The sequence below is a fragment of the Leucopleurus acutus genome (genome assembly GCF_964270905.1).
Source record: "Leucopleurus acutus genome assembly, chromosome: 19".
Lineage (NCBI taxonomy): Eukaryota > Metazoa > Chordata > Mammalia > Artiodactyla > Delphinidae > Leucopleurus > Leucopleurus acutus.
In genome coordinates this window covers 31,173,617-31,187,970 of record NC_139161.1, presented here as the reverse complement: position 1 = coordinate 31,187,970, position 14,354 = coordinate 31,173,617, and the positions used below count along the sequence as shown (strand labels likewise).

The 14,354-nt window shown below is 43.0% G+C and overlaps 1 long non-coding RNA gene across 1 annotated transcript; it reads right to left on the bottom strand.

Annotated features, from left to right (window-relative positions):
* Positions 1 to 4,438: 4,438 nt before the first annotated feature.
* Positions 4,439 to 14,171, bottom strand: LOC309975172. The gene is made up of 3 exons (XR_014326936.1): positions 13,787 to 14,171; positions 12,942 to 13,044; positions 4,439 to 5,401 (listed from the first exon to the last, which is right to left on the bottom strand). It is a non-coding gene; the product is annotated as an uncharacterized lncRNA (long non-coding RNA).
* Positions 14,172 to 14,354: the final 183 nt, after the last annotated feature.

Genomic DNA, 14,354 nt, shown 5'->3' with positions numbered 1-14,354 from the left:
GAGAATTTCAACCATCTGCAAGTAATCCAAATGCCTTACTAACCTGCCTACCCACCCACACTCACCAAAAAAAAAAAAAGAGGGAAAGAAGCCAAGCACAGAACTTGTATGCCTGCACTCACCACAATCATTTCCGTGTATCACAGCTCTTGTCATCTTACATTATGCACGAATAACTAATCAACCAAACACAAACCCACTGATGAAAAAAACACGCCTTGGATTGAGAATGTGTACAGGGTAAAGAGTAATATTAATTTCACCGGTAAATAACAAAAAGGAAGCAAACCCAAGGGATATCAGGACAAGAATCGTGTTTCTGAACACTTCTGGGAAAGGAAACTTGCCAAGAGGCAAGGAGAAGAGGAAGGCAAGGATCCCGCTGACCATCTTCGGAGCTTTTTGCTTCTGTCACCATCAGCGTAAGGAACGTCACCCTAGGTCAACCAACAGGCTGACGCCCAACAACTTAAACCCCCATCTGTCGGTCTCACCCAGTTGAGCAATTCATACAATAATCTTCCACTATTCCCTGAAGGACCTATAGGTGTTAGTCTTAACTCACCAACCAACACTGAAGCGAACTCCAAATGCTTTTTGAACTTCCATAACTCTAGGCATGTAATAGGTGTCCGATAAATGCAACCTTCCTCAAACTCCCTAAATGAAGTCTGTCTCTGTCTCTAGCATTTTCCTGGAATGTGTCTCTTGACCACTAAGGGTGAACCCCTCATCTCCACATCTAGGGAGTGGTCTGGTGCCTTCCTCCCCCTCCTCCTGGACTTCTTGACGGCATCTGACACAGTTGAGATCCTTCGGTTGTCTTTCCTGACTCTGAACTTGCCTGGTTCTAATCTTTTCTACTAATGGCCTCTCCTCCCTGACTGCCAGCAACTGCAAATACATATGCTACAGATTCTATGTTTCTCTCTTATCACTCTTTCCCTATAAGAAATAAACTGCATCTCCTTTCAAATCAATGCATGTGTCTTTCGCCATCAGTCACATTCTATGCAAAGTACCTGTTTATGGGCCTCTCTGTCAACTAGACTTCAAGCTCCTCTCGATGCCCCGGGGCCTGGCACAGAGCTGGCAGTAGGTAGATGCTCAGGACACACTAGCCCAACTGGGCAGACTCTATCCTTCAAACTACACTTGCAGGTAGACTGGGTGGAGTCTTATCCCCATTATATTGAGAGGGGACCCCCCAAATATCAGGGAATTTAAGTAAACATTGAAAACATGATTCCTGGTGTTAGCTACTGAGATTCTGTATCTTCGGCACAATCATCGTTCTGATATTGCCAATCGTACAAGGACTGTCGAGCTAATCTCGATGCTGTCTAGATACCGGTGTCCGATCTTTTTCATGCCCTTCTGAACAGGCTTGAATTTGCCAGTGTCTCTTTTAAAAGACAGCCTGCAGGACTGAGCATAAAACTGCATGTGGCCTGACCCGGCAGCACGCGCTGGGATTATTGCTTCCCTCCTCACACTCTGCTGTTCTATTAATAGAGCCGAAGATTGCATTAGGGTTCTCAACAGCCTCCTTGCGCTGTAGGTTTGCATCAAGCTGGCGATCAGCTAACCCCCCGGGTCTTCTTTATGAACGTCTTCTGTCAAGCCAGGCCTCCCCGACAGCCACTTGGGCAACTGAATTTTGGAATGCTCAGGATTATCTACGACCCAAACTAGAAGATACAAAACCGGGTGTTGCCTTTCTTTCTCGTGTGGGATCTGCTGAGTAGGTGCCGGGGTCTTGGGGGCGTGTCCAGCCACTGTCGAGGGAATCTCCGGAATCCGCAAAAGCAAGAGGATGGTGATGAAATTCATTTTCAGACTCGCTTCAGATAATGCTTATGCGCGTCCCTTCTCCTCTGAGATCACAGTCCCTCCTTCATCTTGTTCTGACGCTGGGTGTTTATACGCAGAGCCTCCTGTTCCTCCCACCCATGGGCACAGCCATGCTTTTATTTCTTCTGCCCTCTCCAAGCAGTATTCTTCTTAGCGTGAGTGTCTAACTCAGCTCTGCGGCCTGTCCTCTACTGTCCTCACGTCTAATCTTTTATCTTATCTCATCTTTTTTCTTCCCTCTGTCTCTGTATGTGTGTCAGTATTGTGTTTGGTTACATAGCTCTGATTTCAACCTGCTTGAATGCCCCCTTCAGAGATGACAATGCTTCCTCCCTGTCCCTTCATTAGTTTTTCAGCCACTTGGAATTAGCCGATTGGTAATTGTAGAAATCGCAGTGTGGGCTATTGTGGTGAGTCTTGGTTTCCACTTCAGGAAACGTCTCGGTTTGTGGGACTTGGGTCTCAGAATTTGAGTGCAGGGCCTTGAACTTTGGAATCTGGGCCCAGAAGGGAGAGACAGCTGCTTTTTCCTCAGCCAGCAGAGGGAACCGGGACGCAGGGGTGCAAGCAGGCGTTCCTTGCATCTACCAGAAGAGGGCGTCATACCCACGGTCCTCCAAACTTGGAATTTCTGCCACAGAAATAGATCTCGTCCCGGTGGCCTCCTGAAGACTCAAGGATGGGATGGGATGACACTACAGCCACGTTACTTATTGGTACTTGGGCCACTTCCAATACTGTGTAATGGTAAAAAGCTAAGAATTTTGAAGAAGTGGACCCAACGTTGGTCCAAATTAATGGGTGGGTTTGTGGGCCTGGGCTATGAATGTGTGGCTGGCAAATTGGAAAGCTGATGGGGCCATGAGGCTTGGTGGTGGAAATGACGATGAGAATGCCTGGTGTTCTCTGACGTAACCTGTAGAGCATGTGAGCCAGCCGGGTTGGAGGGGCCCTGCATATTTCCACCTATGACATTTAGAATTTCTGTTTGGCAAGGCAGCTCGTGGAGGGGCTAGAGCAAGTTTCCAAGTGGAGACACAGGTGGAAGGGAAGGTGAAGGTGGCACCGTGTCACCCATTTCCAGGTGGAGTTAAAAGACATAGCTGTTTTCTTTGGGGGCTCCCCCCGCACCCTTCATTAAGACTCAGTTGGTAACTGATTTAAAAAAGAAGAAATGAAGATTAAGCCCAAGAGGCTGGAGGAGAAAATGGTTTCCAGGTGGAGAGAGCTGCTACTTCATTAACACCACTGAGTGTTCAAGGAGCCCACTGCCCTCCTACCCTCCCAGGCAGTGCTGGGTGACGGCCAGAGCTAGGAGGCAAAGGGCTCTGTCACTGCCAAGCAGTGAAGCCGTTTAGTAAAATATTTACCCACGTGTATAAGAATAATGATGACAGAATGACGAACAGCATTTCAATAGCTTTAAGGTACATGGGAGAGCAGGCCTGGATTTTTTTATTATTATTATTATTTTATTTATTTGGCTGCACAGGGTCTTAGTTGTGGCAGGCGGGCTCCTTAGTTGTGGCATGCGAACTCTTAGTTGTGGCATGCATGTGGGATCTAGTTCCCCGACCAGGGATTGAACCCGGGCCCCTGCGTTGGGAGCGTGGAATCTTAACCACTGCGCCACCTGGGAAGTCCCAGCCCTGGATATTTTTTAATGAGAATGGTGACTTTCTGTTTAATTCCTGAGGCTTCTCTCTTGCGCCAACCGTACCCACATTCAAATAAGAGAGCTGTGGCTGGGGAGGGGGCTCACCAGGCTGGCAGAAGGTGCTGCCTGCAGGATGCTGTCACCCAGAGGGACTGGAGCCAGCCTCACAGCCAATCGCAAGCTACCGTCCACTTCCTGCAACTTCTGACGAATAAAGATTTTCAGTCCCTGTCCCCACGATAGCTAGACTGATCCTCTGCTATGGTCACTCAATTAATGATATTGATTCATTACGAGTGTGATTGATTCATTATGAGTGTTCTTATTCAGCTAGGCATGTAGGGAGCGTTTGCCCTGGTTGGCGTGGTAACTCTGAGTTGGCGATGAGGACAGAAGAAGGCAGAGGGAACAAAGTACAACCACACACTAGGTGTCTAGCTGTGTCCAATGTGGAAATGGAAAGGAAAAAAGGAAACTTTTTGGCTAAACACTCCCCCCCACTCCATTAGGGAGCTTTTTGCATTTCCATCCCCAGTTTGGAAAAGAAAAAATGAAACAAAATGTATTTTCTCCATCATTTAAATAAAGGAAAACTTCATGTCTCTAAATATATCAAACAAGGTTATAGGAGTAAATAAATTACAGATATTTGTGTGTTAGATCAGTAAAGAGTGTTTGAAAAATATAATTTCACTTTCTCTCAGCCTCACACCCTCTGCCTTTTTTCATGTCTTTTCCAGGTACTGTATACCTCTAGTTATGACTGTTAGAAAGAAACCATCTTGGCTTTCCCATATTATACATTTCTAGAAGGGCTGACTTAGGATCTGTACACACATGCTTATTTTTTATTTCCTGGAAGAAAACAAACTAGCCCTGAATTTAAGAGCATGCTCAGAAGTCAGTTCTTGAGGAAAGAAGCTATTTATTTATTTAAGGGAAATACAAAGGGCCCATTACTTTTAGACAGGGAATTTATGCTTGGTGGAATTTTCATGAATAAAACTTCATTTTATTAAAGATTTTCTGGTTAAAAATACGGTTTGCTTTTTTGGTGCAAAGTCTGCCGTGTCTGTTCTGAACAGTAAGGCTTGTGGGGCTACCGAGACAGATAAAGTGAACGGACTCTTCAATCAGAGAGGGGCTCGGCCTGCCGGTAAAATGCAATACCAAGAAGTAAACAAAGAGCCTTTTGCGAAGAAGACAGAGTTTAAATGGATCTCGCTTTTCCAATTTGAAAACGTGCTCGCGGTGGTTAGTAACTGAGTCAAGACATTTAAATCCTACGTATACTTGTATATCTTAACAGCGACCTTTTTTAAGTGTGCAGTGGGGATAAGCAGATGAGTAAGCGATGCTCCAGAAAGAGCACTGTAGGTAATTGAACATGAAATATGTTGCAATCTGATAACATTAATAACATGCAATCACTTCTTTCTATCTAATATGCAGTTCATTTGGCTAGAGTCTAACCAAAGCACTCCAGAACTGTTAGTGTAGGAATCCTGCCACAAACCTATGAAGTAAGCAGTTCCGTTTTTGTGCATTTTGAAGTATCTCTGTATTAATCGTCTATTCTGTGCAGCAAATTAGCCCCAAACGTAGTAGCTTCAAACAAGTATTTAATGTCTCACCCAGTATCTGAGGGTCAGGAATTGGGAGTGGCTTAGCTGCGAGGTTCCGGCTCCAGGTCTCTCGGGAAGTTGTTGAGATGTGAGCTGGGGTAGCTGTCGTCTGAAGGCATGGCTGGGGCTGGCAGATGCACCGTTAAGATGTCTCACAATCCTGGCAGGTTAGTTCGGGTTGCTGACAGGAAGCTGCAATTCTTCTCCACGTGGGCCTCTCTAGCAGGCTACTTGTGCATCTTGACGGCGTGAAAGCCGGCTTCCCCTAGAGTGATCAGAGAGAGCGAGCCAGGCGGAGGGCGCGTGCCTTTTCTGATCCAGCCTCGGAATTCAACCGCCATCATTTCCCCCACATTCTATTCATTAGAAGCCAGTGACTAAGTACAGACCACACTCAGGGTGAGGGGAATTCAACGCCACCTCTTACAGGAGGACTAAAGAATGTGTGAAGATACTTTACAACCATCATGACCCCGTCTACAGATGAGGGTGGCTTATCCGCTCAAGGTCACCTGGCTACTAGAAGACCCTCCGTGCGAGGCAGCAGACTGTTTTATTTCCTCTCTGCTGTGCCATCCACACACAAAACAAACCAGAAGAGCCCACATTCCTGAAATCACTGCACACAAGTTCAGAATCTGCCCTTTTAAACTGGCCAAGATCTTCTAAAAGCAGCAGGAGACTTTCTGTTGGAAATGGATGAAATGGACACAAGACTGGAAGGTAGGAGTCAGCTTTCTTCTTAATCAGCTCTGCGACCTTGAGAGAAAAAACGCTTCTTTCTGGGCTGGTTTCCTCCTTTGTAAAACAAGACGGGCTAGCTGAGTGGTTTCCAAACTTAGTTGGCCATCACAGTCCTCTGGGGAATAAAAGACTCTCTGGCCTTACATTAAATCTACCAGGTCACAACCTCCAGGAATCTGTAAAATTAAAAAGCTCCCCAGGAGTCCAACGGACGGCTGTGCAGACACTAGGAACCGCTGGACTAGATTATTGCTCGTGCTTCCAGCTCTAACGTTATGTTGACTCCTCCCTTCTAACTGGATGTACCCAGGTAACTCATCAGTTCTGAACCCTTGCTGCAATCATCAGGGAAATGTTAGATGTCTGGGGCTCCCCTCAGGCAAAATAAATCAGACATTGTGGGAAGGGGCCTAGGGATCCTTACGGTCTGTTTGTTTTTATCAGTCTGTTTTCCAGTAGTCATGTTCAACCTTGGTGACACATTAGCATCAGTTGAGAAGTTTTAAGAAAGATCACTGCCCACACTGTCCCCCAGAATAGTTAAATCAGAATCTTGTGGGTGGAAGGAAGAAGCATCAGTATTGTTTAAAGTTCCCAGGTGATTATAATGAATAGTCACACTGCCCAATGTTGGCCTCATTTGAGGTAATTCCAATGCTGCCTCACCCGTAAAAGATTATTCAGAAGAAAAATGATTCAGAGATCCTAGATGCCACAGTATTCTAAGAAAAAATGCATTTGAAATGGAAGATGGTAAAAATTAAATGGAAGTGAGTTTCCATTTCTGTCAATATGGCAGACTAAATAACTTGAAAATCCTCCCACTATAAATACTGGTTTATAAATATAAACCATGTATAAATACTGGTCAAGATGCAATAAACACCCATTGAAATGAGCTCATGGGACAACAAGGAAAGGTGTCCAGTGACAGAAGCAAGAGAAAGATGACAGTTAGCATGGTGAGCAAGGAGGAGGATGCGGAGCTGGTCTCAGGCAGGTTTGTTGGCCTTGAAAGGCTGAAGTTTGAGCATCAAAATGTAAAGAAGACTGTGGTTTGAGTCCAGTAAAGTGGGGAGATGGAACTGACATCCCCGAATAAATGTGGGACCTTGAAAGGGATGAATCATCATAGAAATAATTCAGTGGAAAAAAATCTCCCTAGTGGCACAGGGAGACAAGAAAATTTGTCTTGGCATAAGTTGAAAGTGGAGAAAAAAGTCTTCACTGAGAATTTGGGACTACAGCCCAGTCTCATGTAAATCTGGGACTGAAATTTACCCTTCCTCTATGGTCCAGGAACCCTAAAGTGGGAAAAAAAAAAAGATAAAAATACTGACCCAACACCAAACTACTGAACATACACGGATACAATCCACCATAACCAAGATGTAGTAGGTACAAAAGTCCCAAGAACCTCAGATAACAGAACTATCAGACAGACTATAAAATAAGTAAGTTAAAAAATTATTAAAAACATAAAAGAACATTTGGAACCATGAGAAAATAACATAACACTGTAAAAAAAGGTAGATTTGAAAGATAACTAAACAGAACTTCTAGAAATGACACATATAGTCATTGAAATGAAAAGCTCAGTGGATGAGTTACACAGCAGATTAGACACAGCTGAAGAAAAAATAGCAAATGGATCTGAAGAAAATGCCCAGGAAGCAGCACAGAGAGTCAAAGTGATGGGAAGTCTGAGAGAAAAGCTCAGGCTATGTTGCATAGAAAGAGAAGGTGCGTTGTACACCTAATATGAGCGCCAGAAGGTGAGAATAGAGAGGGTGTAAGGGAGACAGGATTTACATAGACAGCTGCTGACAGTTTTCCAGGTTTGATCAAAAACCTGCATCCTGAGATTTTGGGTATGCAGTGAATCTTGAACCACGTAAATAAAAGAAATTCACACCTGAACACCACATGGTAAGAATGCAGGAAGTCAAAGACAAGAGAGAAAAATCTTAAAACCAGAAAGAAAGAACAGATTACCTACAAAGGAATGATATTTAGACTGACAGCAAATGTCTCAACAATAAATAGAAAACAAGAAGACGTGACATATTCATAAAAGTGCTGAGGATAAAATAACTTTCGATCTAGAATTTTACACCCAGAGAAATCATCATTCAAGGATAAGGGTGAAACAAGACAATTTTATACGAATAGAGAAAGCACGTCACTCATATAACCTCCCTTACAAAAAACTACTAAAGGATATGTTTCAAGGGAAAGGGCTGGTACCTAGAAGAAAGGGAGAAAAACATGCTAGAAACAAAGGTGAACAAATTGGTAAACATGAGCAAATCAAAACAATGACTGTATAAAACTAAAATGACAGTAGTGATTAAATTTAGGGGTATAAAAACAGGTGAGTCTAAAATAAGAAGCAATAATAACATGTAAAAGGGAGGATGTAATTGAAGTTGAATAATTCTCTGTTTACTGTAGAGTTTCAGGGAGGCTGGATTAAGTGTACATGTTAAAAATTGTAAAGTCATCACTAAAGGAATAGAAATATACCTTACAACTCCTAAGCTAGTTAAAGAGGAAAAGGGAACAAAGAATTCCTGATCAGTTCAATAGAAGAAAAGGAAGGAAGTAAACAAAAAACTTAGAGAAAACAGAAGAAAATGAGACATCAGTTCCAAATGTCAGAAATCAGTAGATCAACAGGCTGTCTTATACATTGCTAGTGGGAGTACAAATTGCAAGAGTACCTTTGGAAAACAGTTTAGCATTATTCTGTAAAGTTTTACACTTACACATCTCATGACGCAGTAATCACTCCAAAGAGAAAATTCTGCCCGCATACACTGGAAGATAAGACTACTTATCACCGCTGCTTGTAACAGCAAAAAATTGGAACAACTCAAAGGCCTGTGACAGGAGAATGGACAAGCTAATTTGTGGGACAGTCATGAAATGGAATTTTATACAACTATGGAAAATAATGAACTGTAGCCAGAAGCAACAGTCTAGTTGAATCTTAGTAATACCATGTTGAGTAAGAAATATAGGCCTCCTCAGAAAATTTTTGTAAAATTTTAAACCGAGTATACGATAAAAATTTGATAAAACATTTTAAAAAGCAAAGAAGAATAATAAATACAAGATTGAGACTGGTGGTTTCTTCAGGTGGGGGAACAGCAGAGGAGGAGCACAAAAGTAGTTGCAAGTCACTGTTACTGTTTTAGTTCTCTAGTTGAATAGTAGGTTTACAAGTGTTCATAATATCAAAAAATAAAATAAAATAAGGCCATGGATATACCTAATGATGATAGTATGTTTATGCCAGAGATTGTGATTAATATAGTTTTGTGCCCCTAAGTTTCATTAAAAATATCGGCAATTACATTAAATGTAAATGGACTAAACTTACTAGTCAACCCAATAAATAAATAAATAAGATCCAGGTACATGCTGTTTATAACAGACTTACCTAAAAATCAAAGACATAGAAAGGTTGAAAGTAAAAGGATGGAAAAAGATATGCCAGACAAAATGCCAGCTAGAAGTGAGAGTAGTTATATTTATTGCAGGCAAAGTAGACTTTAAAGCAAAAAGCACTAGGGTTAAAGATCATCTGTGCATATATTAAAGAAATGGTTCACTAGGAAAACAGTAAATCTAAGCTTGTATGCGCCTAATTACACAGATTCAAAATAAATAAAGCAAAATGAGAAATAACAGGTTAAAAAATAAAAAAATGCAGTCATACTATGAGATGTTCATAGCCCTTTTTGATGTACCTTATCACATACTTTTAAAATATAGAGAGCAAAGTTGGAGAGATTTAGAGTAGATACTGGCAAATTCAGTCATATAAGGAGATTTTAATGTACCACTATAAAAAGTGATAGATATTAGTAAGGCTAAAGAAAATCTGGATGATATAATTAACAAGCTTGATTTAACAGATTCATACAGAATGCTATACAACAAATAAGATATACACATTCTTTTCAAAACCACATGGAGTATTTATAAAAACTATTTACCAAAGCAAAATCTCAACAAATAATAAAGAATGTGCTTCATACAGACCACCTCTCTGACCTTAATTAAGTTAGACATAAATAACTAAAAACAAAAACAAAAACTTGTGTTTAGAAATGTAAAAATACACATGTATTGAGGCAAAGAAGGAATCATACTGGAAATCTAAACATTCTTCGCCTGGGATGGTAATAAAAATTCTACATATTTTGTGGAATGTCGTTTCAGTGGCACTTGGAGTGAAATCTTGTAGCCTTAAATGTTAAAAAAAAAAAGAAAACCGAAGCGTGAAAATTAATTACTTAAGCCATCAAGAATCTTTTTAAGCCAACAAAATAAATCCAGAGAACAGAACAAAGAAAATAACATGATATATTAACAATACACAATTAGATCAGGAGTCCCCAGCCCCTGGGCCTCGGACTGCTAGTGGTCCAAAGCCTGTTAGGAACCCGGCTGCACAGCAGGAGGTGAGCGGCGGGTGAGCTAGCAAAGCTTCAACTGCGGCTCCCATTACTGCATTAGCCCCTGAACCGTATCCCTCCCCCCCACCCCCTACCGTGGAAAGAAAAAGGTTGGGGACCACTGATTAGATTATATTTTATATATGGTATATATTCTTAGACATAAGAACATAAAATATATAATAGTATATAAAAGTGAAAATTAATGAAACAAAAAATAGTATTAACCAAATTGAAAGTTGATTCTTTGAAAACACTAGTAGAAAGTAGAAAGAAACACTAGATAAAAATAGGGAGGTCTCTGACACAACTGATCCAGAAAAGAGAAGATACATATACAATAATATTTGGAATGAAAAAAAATGAAGGGTATGGATAGATGCAGCAGAGATTAGAATATATTAAGAGAAAACGATGAACAGCATTTTGTTAATAAATTTGAAAACCTAGCTGGTATGGACAATTTCCCGGAAAAATATAATGAGCAAAAATTGAGTCAGGAAGAATATAAAACCTAAAGACACCCATAGCCATCAAAGAAATGGAATCAGTAGTTAAAAATCAACCTAGGAAATGTTTATCCCAGAGCCAGACATTTTACTGGCAAGTTCTACCAAACAGTCAAGGAACACATAATTCCAATTTTATACACACTGTTCGAGAAAATGGAAAAAGAAGGAACCAGTTCATTTTTTGAGGCCAGTATAACCAGAGAAGGGCAGTATGAGAAGGGAAAACTGCAGCCTATTTGACTTGTGGACATGGATACAAAAATGCCTACAGTGAAGTTAGATGTTGACCTTCATTCATTCATTCATCCTTTCATTCGTTCAATAAATATCTGCTTAGTGTTAACCATGCACCAATAGGCACTGTGCTAATACTTGGAGAGCAGAAATGGACAGGAGCTTATGGCTTAGTGGAAGAGATAAGCAATAAAGCAAATGATCACACAGGGTAGGGTACACAGAGGGCATTCTGGCAGGATAACAGTGCATACCGAGGGGGATTCAACCTGGCCAGAGAGGTCAGGGAATGCTTTCCAGGCATATTAGTGGAGTAAGAATGGGTGTGGGAAGAGCGTTTAGGAGGTTACTGCACGGGCTCCAGTGGGAGATCTGAGATGCAGTAGCAGGAAAGGTGAATTTGAGAGACATTGAGGAAGTAAAAGCAACAGAGCTTCACGACGGATTGCACATGGGAAGGTGTCAACCTGGAGAGGGGTCAACCTTGTCTCTAAGATGGCTGGGGCTCTGATCATGGAGAAAACTTTAGAAGAGGTTCAGGTTTAGGGGAAACCAGCATGCATGTGGTTTTGGAAATGTGGAGTTGGGGGTAACTTAAGGAGGGCTAAGTGGAAATGATGAATAGGAAATTAACCAGAGCCTGGAGTTCTGTGGGGAGGGCAGGCTGGAGATTTTAATTTGAGTGGCATCAGAACGCAGATGGTAATTAACCCATCCTTGAGGGGATCTCATCCAGAGAGGGTGTGTAGTTAGGGGAGAGAATGAACACCACTATTTAAAGGAAAGGCAGAGGTGGAGGAGTCAGGGCAAAGAGAGGAGGAGAGGCAGGAGACGTACGAGGAAAGGCAGGAGAATGTGGGCATCAAGGATGCCAAGGGAAGAGTGAGTTACAAAGAATGCAGTGTCCAACAGTGTCATGGGCTGTTGAAACTTTAAGAGGGTGGAGGACTGATGTGGTCCTGGAATTCTCCTGACCCAGGGGCTACATTAAGTGAGTGAGCTGGAGGAGAAATGCATAATGATAATAAACTAAGAGCAGCAAGAGTGAATATTTTGGACAATGAGACTCTTCCTGTAACCTCTTTATGGTGATGGTTACTAGACTCCATGCATTTGTCAAAACTCAGACTTATAGACCAAGAAGAGTAAATGTTACTGCATATAAGTTAAAAATAAATAAATAAAAACAATGCAGAATTGGTGATTTAAGATCTAACTTCCTCTTTATAACTGCAGGGCTAGCTCCTGCAATTTAATTCAGTTCAGCTTGTGTAGGTCTACAACAGGGAACAAGGGCACCCCCCTCTCACCTTGTTAAGGGCAGAATAAATATGCATGCAGCAGAGCCAAAGGGCATGGGACTGATGGCCAGAGCTCCTCTAAGGAACCGACAGGTGGTGGGTAGGGTGTAGCCTGGTAAACTTGGTTCCTCTGGGCCCCTGACGTAAAATGAAGGGGGTGGATCAGGAAAGGCCTTTCCACCTCTGATGATCTGTGGTTCTAGCGTAAAAATCCCCCACAAAATCCCATTAGCTCTGTTGTCTGCATTTTGTTATTGAGAATAGTCATAATAAACAATTACCATAATACCAACTGGCTCTTCAACACATGGGACCCCAGATGACTTGGGAAGCAGCTTGGAGTAAATTGGAAAATGCTTGGGCTTCTGGTGTAAAGTTTTAAAGTGCCTTCTGAAAATCATATGCTAGCAAGCACAACCCATATAGGCTTTCAATGAAAAAGGGACTTTTCCATGTGTTGATTTCAGACCCTCCCCTCACCCTATCAATGCTGTCAAGGAAGAACTATCCCAATTTAGGAGACAGGGAGTAAGAGCCTGGTCACTCACGGGTTTGGTTGATGTTGGTCTTTTCCAAATAGTCCATTTCTCAAACACCCACAGCAGATTTGGTACCGTTTTGGTGTTGAGTGTATTCCACTGTATCCTAATCCTACGAAAATTAGTGGACAAGTGTTAATTGGGCATCAGTTCATGCTTAACATTAATTTGAGTATTTGATGAACCACAAATACTCAATGACGTTGCCCCCTTAAGCCATATTAACTCAATTTATCGTAATAATTAAAAACAATAAGGATAATTATATCCTTATTGTTTTAAATACCCCACAGATTGAATCCAGCCTGAATTTAGCCGGCCTGAAATCTGCTGGAGAAGTGGGCGATGTTTTTGGGTAGCTACAAAATTGTCTTTTAGGAATTTTCAGCGCGGGAAAGGATAAAAGTCAGCATTTATTAAGCACCTACTGTGTGCCAGGACCTGTGCCACACCACACTGCTCCCAAGGTGGCGGGGGTGTGTGTTTGAAGCCTTCTGCCACCCTCAGCTACATCCCCAGATGGTGGGGGGCTTGGGCTATTCACATCTCATGCATTTTACTACCTCGGCATAGAAACAATAACATATATATAACAAACGGGTTGGAGAGGGGTTTCCTGAAATAACCATCCTTCCCGGCCCTCCCAGAGATGCTCCCAAATTTTTCTCTCTATATAAAAAATTTTGATTTGAACTCCGATCATTTGACCTTGACCTCTATAACCCTATGCTATTATATTTTTTAAGCGCCTTATGATTAACGCGGAAACCCTTTCTTCGGCATTTTCTCACCACTGGAATCGCGACAGTTTCCTCAAAGTTCCAAAATAACCTTTCCCGGGCAAGGATTCGTACCTCTGCCGGGTAAGGGCGGGGAGCCGCGCAAGACGTGCCGGTGCGGAGCGAGAGCCAGAGAGAACTTCCAGCGCGAAAGGAAAATAAAACTTGTGGCTGGTGTTTGTGCGGGAGAGTCTCCGCAATCCTGAAGCCCCGCGATCCTGAGGGGTCTCGGCGGCTGCCCGAGGAGCGCCAGGCTTTGGATTTGATCCCGACGTCCTTGACCTAAATTTCTGCTTGGTGGCTGGAAAAAGGGCGCAGAGCCGGGCAGGCGGCTGTTGCCATCCCGGATCCTAGCGGCCGGGTCCGGGGAACTTGAATGGAGAGGCCGAACTAGAGGGGTGGGGGGCGTCTTCTCCCCTGCCCCAGTGTGGAGCCGCGGCGAGCTCCCCTTGCCTCCCCCTCCCCCGATCCACCCGCCCCCCGCAGCCCATGTGATCCAGGGAAGTCGGGGTGCGCTCCCCTTGGCTCGGCCCGCCCGGAGGCGGGGCTCCTCGGGCCGCGGGGTTCGCGCACCGCCCCAGTGGGTCGGGCAGCGGGGGGCAGAGTGTGCGCGCGCGGGCAGGCGGGGGCCGCACCGGGGTGC